Source organism: Panicum virgatum, chromosome 7K (genome assembly GCF_016808335.1).
Source record: "Panicum virgatum strain AP13 chromosome 7K, P.virgatum_v5, whole genome shotgun sequence".
NCBI classification, from domain to species: domain Eukaryota; kingdom Viridiplantae; phylum Streptophyta; class Magnoliopsida; order Poales; family Poaceae; genus Panicum; species Panicum virgatum.
In genome coordinates, this window is record NC_053142.1 from 22137616 (window position 1) to 22149812 (window position 12197).

Here is a 12197-nt window from a genome sequence, read left to right on the forward strand (position 1 = left end):
GGCAAGGGGCGAGGAACCTCCGTTTGATCTTGAGGATTTATTGCGGCGTTACGGTTTGTCACCACCAAACTCGGAGGTTTCAGCTCCGCCATCTTCTTCTGCGCCAGCAAGAAATCCGTTAGAACATTCTGCGTTCCAACGCAAGGACGGTTAAAAACCTATGTGTTGTTGACCGAATTTTTAAATTTCATGTATAGTACTCCTTTGTTAAGTTCTGTAATGGATTAAGTACCCCTTTTAATTAATCAAGATGTATGATGGATATTGCATATCTTTTAATTATTCATGTTATGTTACATTTAGTTTAATTTAGGTTTGATATATTTTATTTATTCGATACGTGTAAAGAATTCAAATCGATTTATTTAAAATGCAGATGGACCGGCAATGGATGTACAATGCTGACCGACGTTCAAAAGAATTCATTGATGGCCTGCATTATTTTTTGTCTGTGGCTGAGGCAAACATGAAGAATGGTTTTATGTGCTGCCCGTGTGTTCATTGCAACAATAACAAGGATTACTCATCTTCAAGAATCCTACACAGCCACATTTTCGCAAATGGTTTCATGAAAAAGTATGTTTGTTGGACGAAGCACGGAGAACAGGGGGTTACCATGGAAGACAATGAAGAAGAAGATTTTGACGACCACTTTCCCGGGAATGCTGAAATCGGTGCATTCGATGACGATATTCCCATGGAAGAGCCCGAAGTAGATGTAGCAGAAAATGATCCCAGCGACGATCTGGGGCAAGCATTGCACAATGTGCAGGCAGACTGTGAGAGTGAAACGGAGAGGTTGAAGTTCCAGAAGTTGTTAGAGGACCACCATAAGTTGTTATACCCAGATTGTCAAAATGGATTTAAGTAACTTGGCACCACCTTGGAGTTGCTGCAATGGAAGGCGACAAATGGTGTATCCGACAAGGGATTTGGTGAATTACTCAAACTTGTTAAAAAAATGCTTCCTAAGGACAATGAATTGCCTGCCACAACGTATGAAGCCAAACAACTTGTTTGCCCTTTGGGACTGGAAGTGCAAAAGATACATGCATGCCCCAACGACTGCATCCTCTACCGAGGCGAGTACGAGAATTTGGATGCATGTCCCGTATGCAGTGCATTGCGTTACAAGATTAGAAAAGATGATCCTAGAGATGTCGAGGGGGAGCCTCCCCGGAAGAGAGTTCCTGCGAAGGTCATGTGGTATTTGCCTATAATACCACGTTTGAAGCGTCTGTTTAGAAATAAAGATAATGCTAAGTTGATGCGATGGCACAAAGAGGAATGCAAGAAAGACTCGATGTTGAGACACCCCGCTGATGGGTCACAGTGGAGAAAAATAGATAGAACGTACCCTAAATTTGATTTGGATGCGAGAAACATAAGGTTCGGTTTGAGTACGGATGGCATGAATCCTTTTGGTTAGATGAGCAGTGGTCATAGCACTTGGCCTGTGACTCTTTGTCTGTACAATCTTCCACCATGGCTCTGCATGAAACGAAAGTTCATCATGATGCCAGTGCTTATCCCGGGTCCAAAGCAGCCCGGAAATGACATTGATGTGTACCTAAGACCATTGGTCGAAGAACTCTTATTGCTCTGGGGCGATGAAGGTGTACGGATGTGGGATGAATACAAACAGGAAAACTTCAACCTACGAGCATTGCTGTTCGTAACGATCAATGACTGGCCTGCTCTTAGTAACTTGTCAGGACATTCGAACAAGGGATACAAAGCATGCACACATTGTTTAGATGATACCGATAATATATGGTTGACTCACTGTAAGAAGGTTGTATACATGGGTCATCGTCGGTTTCTTCCCATCAGGCATGCGGTACGAAAGAAGGGCAAGCATTTCAAAGGCCAAGCGGACCACCGAACAAAACCGATGCACCGTAGTGGTAAAGACGTCTTCAACATGGTAAAAGATCTAGAAGTTGTTTTTGGAAAGGGATCTGGTAGCCAACCTGTTCCGAACGAAAACGGAATAGCGCCCATGTGGAAGAAGAAATCTATATTTTGGGAGCTACCATATTGGGAAGTCTTAGATGTTCGTCATGCAATTGATGTGATGCACCTCACGAAGAATTTTTGTGTCAACCTGATAGCATTCTTGGGAGTGTACGGAAAGACAAAAGATACAGTAGAAGCACGTCAAGAATTGCAACGTATGGAAGAACGAGATGCCTTACATCCACAACAGCGAGATAATGGACGACAATACTTAAGTCCTGCCAGCTATACTCTTAGCAAGGAAGAGAAAGAAACCATGTTTGACTGCTTGAGCAGTATAAAGGTTCCATCTGGATACTCATCCAATATAAAAGGAATCTTAAATTTGGCAGAGAAGAAATTTACAAATCTCAAGTCCCATGACTGCCATGTGCTTATGACCGAACTTCTTCCGGTTGTGCTGCGGGGGATTCTGCCTGATAACGTCCGGTTAACCATCGTGAAGATATGTGCCTTCCTCAACGCAGTTTCTCAGAAGATAATTGACCCGGAGAATTTGATAAAGCTGCAAAATGATGTGGTACAATGTCTTGTTGGCTTTGAGCTAATATTTCCACCATCTTTCTTCAACATCATGACACATCTTCTAGTGCACCTTGTCAAAGAGATTGATATTCTCGGACCAGTATTTCTACACAACATGTTCCCATTCGAAAGGTTCATGGGGGTACTCAAGAAATGTGTTCGTAATAGAGCTCGTCTAGAAGGAAGCATCGCCAGTGCCTACGGAACTGAGGAGGTCATTGACTTTTGTGTTGACTTTATTGATGACCTTAAACCGATTGGAGTCCCTGAATCGCGATATGAGGGGAGACTAACTGGAAAGGGTACATTAGGAAAGAAATCTTATGTCTGCACAGATGATTTCTCATTCAAGAAAGCGCATTATACGGTTCTTCAACAATCATCCTTGGTTGACCCATATATCGAGGAACACAAGAAAATTCTGCTCTCCAATTTCCCGGAAAAGTCTGAGGCATGGATTACACGTGAGCACATGAACACTTTCTGCAGCTGGTTGCGGAAGCATCTAATGCATAACATGGATATAAGTGAACAACTGTTCTTATTGGCTAGGGGACCATCTTGGAATATCTTAACATACCAAGGGTACGAGATAAATGGAAACACATTTTATACGATAGCCCAAGATAAAAAGAGTACCAACCAAAACAGCGGTGTTCGTATGGATGCCACGGACAATAATGGAAAAAAAGACACATATTACGGCTATATTGAAGAGATATGGGAGCTGGATTACGGTCCCAATTTCAAGGTGCCTCTATTTCGTTGCCAATGGGTTAAGCTATCTGGAGGAGGGGTAACAAAAGATGAGTATGGGATGACAATAGTTGATCTCAACAATCTTGGGTATAGAGACGAGCCATTTGTCCTAGCCCAGGATGTCGCTCAGGTTTTCTACATTAAGGACATGTCCAGCAAGCCAAAGAAGGGGATCAACAAGCAAAAGGATGAGCCTAAGCGACACATAGTTCTATCAGGAAAGAGAAACATCGTTGGAGTGGAGGACAAGACAGACTTTTCAGAAGAATATAATAATTTTGTTGCCATTCCACCTTTCGAAGTAAATGTTGATCGATGCATCCTGCTAGCCAATGATGATGCTCCATACTTGCGCCGTGATCATAATCAAGGGACATTTGTGAAGAGAAAGTCTGTTACCGCTAATCCTTCATGTACTTGAATCATTTTATATTATTGTATAAAAACATAATCGCAATTCGAATACTTTTATTATATATGTACTGTACAATTATACTTTATCTGTTATTTATATTATTTTATATATTTTTCAGTTAATTACTAGACTCAATTATAATTTTCATTCAATAATGGATTACTCAACTAATTTTATTTATTTCATGAAATTACATTCACATTAACACACTATACTCTCTCACTAACACACACTATCTCTCAAACTCACACACTACTCATTAATATCATGAAATTGCTTAATTTTATCTAAAATTCACTTTTTAAACGTTAATATCGTGATAGAATCCACTTTCTATCGAAAAGCAACAGTTTGAAAAAAAAAATCACCTAATATATTTTTGCATGGTCAAAATAACAAATATGATTTCAAAAAAGTTAGATATTTCATTGACCCAATCACTTGAATGAAAATTAATTATTTTTGTTGCGTGTATCAAGTTTATATAGAGATAAGAAATTTTGTTCCATAATTTTTGGAATCATAATTTTATTAACTGAATTAACAAATGAAAGCCAATTTTAAAAGAGAAGTAAAAAAGAAACAAAAACAAACATAACATTAGGCGGGAACGAGGGAAAACAGGCCCCTTTTGTCCCGGGTGGTAGATCCACCCGAGACTAAAGGTGGGCCGTGGGCTGGGAATTTTCCCGGCCCGCCCAAAAACCCCTTTTGTCCCGGGTGAAGCCACCACCCGGGACAAAAGGTCCTTTTGTCCCGGGTCGTGGCTTCACCCGGGACAAAAGGCCCCCCCATATATTTCCTTCCTCCTTCGCCCTTCTCCTAACACTTCTCATCTGCGCCCGTCCTGCTCCCCCCACCGCGCGAGCCGAGCACCGCCGCCATCGACGTCGCCGCCGCCCAGAGCCCGCCCCGACCTCACGCCGCCGCCCAGAGCCACCGCCGCCGCCGTAACGCCCTCGCCACCATCCCCTGCTCGCCGTCGACCCGCCGCTACAGGCCATCCCAGCCCACGCCGCGTACCCAAAGGTAGAGCTCGATCTCGTCCCCTCCAACACTAACAGAATCACCATGCATGCTTGTCTCTGCTGCTCTCAAATGTAGGTGCGTTGATGCTTGGTCATCAAATAGGAAATGAGGCTTCACAAAACTATTATAGTGTTCACCCTGAATCTGACTTAAATCATCTGTCACAAATAGGAAATGGAAGGAAATAAGCTCACGGATCGACACAAATGCACCGTGTAAATCATCTGTCAAACTTACAGTACCACAACAATGACTAACATAACTTTCTAATTATGATCTGCATGAGAGAAAAATTATTGATAAGTAATTGACATGAATCTATGAATTTACTATAATAACATTCAGGGTCCAACTTAATTGACGTAAATTGCTGACTTCGATTTACTAGAAAGAAAACTCTTGGCAAGTAAGTAACATGGATCCATAAATTTTCTATAACATTTACTAATAAAAAACTTTTAGTTTCGTGCTACTTAGACCTAAGTCCATAAAATCAACCACAACAAAAGAACCTGATGAAATCGGCACAATTCAAAGAAAGTAGCAAATTATATGGTTAATTTAGCATTGTACAGGATCAATGAAGGTCTAGAAAATTACGAGAATTGTGTACTAAGAAGCATGGTAAACTAGTATAAGAGCGATCAATCATTCAACAATACATTTGTTATACCTAAAAGGTAAAAGTAATGCAGCAGCCTGGTAAATAAACTACTAAAGCTGCCTATACCTAAAAATAGATGGAATCATACTGGCCGAATCCCACTGCATTTGACACCGAGGTTTCATCTCCTAAAAGATCGTCCTACTACGAGAGTCCCCTCAACACTTTCTCCATTCCATTGAACCCCAGAACCTCTCGCTACGTTGGGAAGCTCCTGCCTCTGTATAGTTCCCCAATGTTCTTTAATTTTTAGTTTTCAGAGTGTGTCGAGTGTTTGCAGCACTGAGATCGACATCGTCGACCAATTATGGCTCATTTTCAGTAGCTAGGAAGCTACACTCATGTAACTTTGGGACATGCTCATAATTTGAAATCATAATTTAGAGTTCATGTTATTTAGAGTGAAATCATAATTTGTTGTTAAGAGTGAAATCATAATTTGTTGTGTAAATAAAGGTATATTTACAAATTTTTAAATGTATGTATGTATGTATGTATGTGTAAAGTGAGTTTACAAATTTTCTATAACATTCAGGGTTCAAGTTCATTTCTTGAATTACTTAGAGAATATTACTCGACCTCGTCCATCGATCGGTACTTAGTCAAATGCTCGCAAATATGTGGATTATTTAGATAATTTTTTAAGGGTTTTATTTGTATTCATATTTTAGTTACGATGGACCCGCGACACACAGACGCGGAAGACGAACAGTTCTTGTTGAATATGATTGGCGAAGGTCAAGGAGATGTCGCTGAACAACCTGATGATGGCAGCAATACCGACATATATTTGAATATGTCCGGTGATGGAATTGAGGCACCATCTATTCAGGATGACGCTGCTGCTGAACAAAGTGCTAATGTACATATCACAACTATAATTATTTGTAGTGACAATCATATTTTCATCTGAATTTATATGAATACTATGAATGTTTTTTATAGCCGTTTGGATCATCGTCGCAGCAGAAAAAGACGAAGCGAGGCCCAACAAAAAAACTGGAAGGGCGGTTCATTATAACGGAAGTTGGTCCAGATGGCGAACCGATCGCTCCAGAAGCTGCCACCAAAAAATTCATAAGACAATCCAGATGTATTGTCAGGGACCACATCCCGATCAGCTTTAGGCTATGGAAAGCTTCCAATCCAAGCGAGGAACGGGATGCGGTACCCGAAAGAGAAAAAGTATGGTGCTGGCGGGAGCTTAAGAAAAACTTCACGGTTCCAGCTGAATCCGAAGAGATATGCAAGCGCTGGACCCTGAGTAAGATGGCCGAACAACTGTGATCATTCAAGAAAATTTTGATGAAGAAATATATCAAGACCGGGACCACACCCGTATTTACCGGCAAGCTCGAAAAGCTTAGGGGTCACTGGGATGCATTTGTGGAATACAAGTCTTCAGAGCTTGGGCTTCAGAAGGTGCAGAAGGCCAAAGACAACGCCTCGAAGAAAGTGTACCATCACACTCTAGGCCAAGGAGGCTACAAGCTTGCAGTACCCAAATGGGAGAAGATGGAGCAGGATCTGCTTGACAGAGGCATCCGACCTACGACCATGAACTGGCCTGAAAGGTCAAGGACCTGGTTTTATGGTCACGGGGGAAGCTTGGACCCATTGACGGGTGACTGCATCTATGGGCCAAACATCCAGCGAGCAGCCCAGAGACTACAGGAGGCCATACAAGCAGCGGCCGAGGGAACATTCCAGCCGGATAGAGAGAGGGACGAGCAGACTTACGCCCTTGGGAATCCAGAGCATCCGGGCCGCACAAGAGGCAAAGGCGTGGTTCTGTGGAAGTATGGGTTCAGGGATTACATTGATTCATATAGAAGCCGGCAAATAAGAAAGAATGATGAGCGGGAGCACCTGCGAAGGCTAGAGGAACGGCTCATGTCACACGATCAAAGACTGGAGGAAGAAGTTCAACGCCAAGTGGCCGTAGCAATGAGCCAGCAACAGCAAGCGCAAACGTTGCCTCCAGAGCCTAGTGTCGCAGCCGATCACCTGTCTCAGTGGAAAAGCAGCTGCGCTTCCACAGACGTCGCCGCCGCCGAGCCCACGGGGATCCAGGCCGCAGTTGAAGCGTCGGCCCCGCAGCGATTTCCAGTGGATGAGATCACCCACCGGACACCTTGTGACCTGCAGACTGCCGTTAAGAACTTAATGTTCACTGTTGCGTACGGTACCGCCATGCCAACCGAACCAGGCGACGTGTACCACGGGCAGCAAATTCCGCCTAGATACACAAGAGTTGGCGTGGAGCAGGTGTGCCAGGGTTGGGAGACGCTCGAGCTTGATATTCCTGGAGGCGATGGGGAGAGGACACTAGCAGAAGCCATTCATGGCTACATCCTATGGGATAAGCGTTACATTGTCCTAAAGTCGGATGATCAAACACCAAGACCGGCATCTCAGCATGCCTCTCCAAGACCGGCATCTCCGCAAAACTCCCCAAGGGCAGCACTGTCTCGGCAAGGTTCACCGGCACATTCTCCATCACCATCATCTCATGCGCCGATGAACACTCAAGCGTCACCGTCGCCTCCATGGTCACCCCCTCCGCCGCCGGCAAAGAAGCAGAAACGGCCGCCGGCAAAGAAGGTAGCTGCACCGGCTAGGGAGCCTCCAAAGAAGAAGGAAAAGAAGAAGAAAACCAAGGAAGCTCCTATTAAACCCTGGGACATGAGCCTTGAAGAATGCGATCGGATAACTCAAGAAAGAGTTAAAGAGCACTTCAAACCGAAGCCGAAGCCGGAGCCCGAGAAAGTCATAAATCCGATAGATTTGAAATTTTTTAAGGGAATGTGCGAAGCAAATAAGAGAAAATTCATTCCGAGAGACCCCCCTTTAGACTACGAACGCACAATTATCAAAACTACCGAGAAAAAGAAGAGACAATCAAAGTCGTCGTTGTCCGACGTTCCACAGCTCGGAGCCCAAAAGAAACAATCAATAGAGCCTCTCGTAGTGGGACAGACGACGCAAGAACAAGACTTTGTTACATTTCTGAAAGAATCAAACCTGACGGCCGCTCAGATTGCAGGGGGAGAAGATATTCCAAAGGCCGATGTGGTCGTCAAATGGACGTTTGAGATCGGCAAAACTCTTGTACCCCCCGAAGTAGTGTCTGTGCTTCCAACGCAAATGTATAAGCTGCACCAGCACTACATGCGTGCGATGGCCGATTGCATCTTCATGCAGGGCGCAAAGATTAAAGATGACGATTTCTTACGGGAGGAGGCCATTATATGGATAAACTGGGAAGAAATTTACCAACTATTCCATCAGGAGGCCCTCGACATCTCTATGGTCGGCTTGTGGGTTCTGTAAGTATTTTACTCTCCTTACGTATTGTTTTGCATGATCTCAACATACTGATCTCTTGATTTATTCGGTATCATGTAGAATGGAGATACATACTTGCAGAAGAAAGGGATACTCTCACCTCGGCTTCATCGACCCAATTACTTGTAATTGGAGGCTTCTACGGGACAATCCCGATGACATATTCCAAAACTTGTTCAAGTACATAAGCGTTCATCACAACAAGCAAATGATATTGTTTCCTTACAACTTTGCGTGAGTGATTCCTTCCGTCTAACTCTTTTTATTCTATAATCGAATTGTTTAAACCTTAACTACCAAGAACTGCCTCCGTATAATCTTGCAGTGAACACTTTGTCCTAATTGTCATAATTCCCGAGAAGAGCCTACTCGTGGTTATGGACTCATTGAGGAGACCTCCAGAACAATACGAAAATCTTCTTAACATGATGAAAAAGTAATTCTACCACTACTCCGTCCATGACCGATAATTTGAATCACTTTGTTACTTGACTATAATTGTTCTAATCATGCACAGGGTTTGGAAAGAATTCGCTAAAAATCATCCAGGCAAATTTGATAAGGAATTGAAGATCAAGACAGATTTTCCGGTACGCGCTTGGATGATTCGTTGCACGATTCATTAGTTTTATTATATATTCATGTAAATACCTGATAATTTCTTCTCTCTTAAAGTGTATGAGGCAGAAACCAGGCACTGTATTGTGCGCATACTATGTATGCGAGAACATCCATGGTCTGGTAGGTCCTCCAAAGGGCTGGACAGATTGGGAGGAGGAAGTAAGTAAAAAAACTTGTTAATATTTGAACTCGTATTTTAATTAGTCGAAATTAATTATCCCCTTTTTTCCATAGGTCGGGGAGATGCGCGATAAACTCATACCGGAGGAAAAGATTATGGCGATTCAAGAACAATTCTCCGGATTTATTGTTGAGCAAGTCCTCGATCCAAAAGGCGAATTCTACTATGATGGAATATCTAATATTGACAATCACAGTAAATATGACAATATACGCGTATATATGTAATTAAGAACGAATATAACTATGTAAATATATATGTGTGTCTATGTATTAAATTTCTATTTATGAGTATGTATGTATGTATTAAATTTCCAAAAGGCGAATTCTACTATGTAATTAAGAACGAATATACCTATGCAAATATGATGGAGTATGTATGTATTATATATATAAGCACTCCAATAATATATATGTGTATATATATATTTATATAATATTGGTCCTAGACATTTTCATATGTAAAGGAATTCACATGTATAGATATGTGTATACATATATATATATAAGTGAATTAATTTATATATGAAAACTATCTAGGACAAATATTATATAAGTAACTATATATATATGTATATTAGTGGAGATTATACACACTGAATTCCAATACATAAGTTTAATTAAAATGCAAAAGTATAATTGAAATAGAAAAAGAATTGAGAAAAGAAAAACATGAAAAAAAGAGACCTTTTGTCCCGGTTGGTAACACCAACCGGGACAAAAGGGTGCGCCAGCCACGTGGGCGCTGGCTGCACCTTTTGTCCCGGTTGGTGTTACCAACCGGGACAAAAGGTCCTCTTTTGTCCCGGTTGCCACACCCGGGACAAAAGGGCACCACCTTTTGTCCCGGACAGGCGTTCTCGGTTGGGAAATCGGGACAACAGCGGTTTCCCAACCGAGACAAATCAACGTTTTTGTAGTAGTGGGCGAACCAGGGTCCAAGCACAGAAAATGATGATCTTCCCATCGGGAAAAGAGGACCACTTTTGTTGACAGCATGATCGACATGAGCAGCATGCTTCCTCATGACGTGACAACAGCATACACCATGTGGCATACAATTTTCTCACTCTTCACTATAAGTGATCGACCTTGTCATCTGCTTTGATCCCATAAATTGTTGCCTCTCTCACACACACACATACTCTTGAAATTATGTATGAAATCAATTTACTTTGTCGTATATTTGCTTAGAAAACCAGGAAGAATTTGTTTCGCAAAAAATAAGGAATCTGCTGGTATGTTCATCACTACGGGAGACTGCTGCTTTGCCGTGTGCCAAAGCACACGGCAAAGCCCTATATGCACACGACAAAGGCTTTGCCGTGTGCCGCACACGGGAAAAAGCACACGGCATTCAGACATCGGCAAAGGCGTCATTTGCCGTGTGCCATTTATCAGGCACACGGCAAAGAGTTTGCCGTGTGTGTTTTGTAGCACTCGGTAAAAATAAATTCAAGGAATAAAAAAAACAGCCGCGCCTTCTGCCGCCGCCGGCACCACTGTCTGATTGCACGCCAACGCCTTGCTCTGCCCCTTGCCCTTGCATGCCGACGCCGTACCCTACCCTTTGCCCTTGCACGCCGTCGCGAAGCCGCCTAGTAGTGCCGCCGCCGGAGCCCGGAGCTCGCATCGCCGTACTGCTGGCGGGATCCATACCGGTGCCGCCCAGATCCACACTGCCGGCGATGAGATCGACATCGTCGCCGCTCGGAGGAGCCGTAGCAGCCGCCGTCGTGGTCCCCGCCATCACCGCTTGGAGGAGCCGCCGCCACCGCGCTCTTGGTCCCCACCACCGCCGTCGTGGTCTGCAGCGGCGCCTCCTTTTTCGCGGCGGCGCCGGAGTGGGAGGGATGGCCGCCGCTGGTGGCCCCTGTTGGCCGGGAGCCCTGACCGGGGTGCGCCGCAGCAGGGGCACCTCGGCCTCCTCGCCGCGCTGGCGATGCACGAGGGGGATAGGTCCATCGCCGTCGTGCCACCCCCGCCGCCGCCGTGTGCTCCGCTCGTGGCGCCGCCGCCACCGGGCGCCGTCCCCACGGGCCATGGGCGCCGCCGCTGGCCAGCGCCCCTGCGTGCTCAGCTGCCGCAGGCCCGCGCCCCCGCCGCCGCAGGGCCGCACCCCCTCGGGCGGAACGCCGCCACTGCCGCAGGAGGACGCTATGGATCTTGCTCCGGGCCGCCACTGCGCCCCCACTCCGCCGCTGGATCCGCCCGCGCCAGGGCTGGATCCGGCCTCTCCGAGCGTCGGTCGAGCTCGAGGCCCACGCTGCCGCCAGATCCAGAGCGGACGCGCCCCGCGCGGCGGCCAGAGCAGGAGGGGAGGGGCGGGAGCGGGAGGGCGGCAGAGCGAGGCTCGCGGATGCCGCGGCTGCGACGTCTGCGATGGCATCGAGGCGGAGGATAAAAGGTAGCGGTGGGAGAGAGAGAGGGAGAGGGAGAGAGAGAGAGGGGGGTGAGAACCAATAGGAGAGCTCCATTTGAAGGGGTGGATTCATGACATGGCATTTTTGCCGTGTGCCCAATTCCAACCCACGGCAAAATTTATTTTTTCAAAATTATTTGAAATGTATTTATTTAATTAAATATAGCAAAAATATACAAAAATATACCAAATTTTAATATGAACTACCACATGTT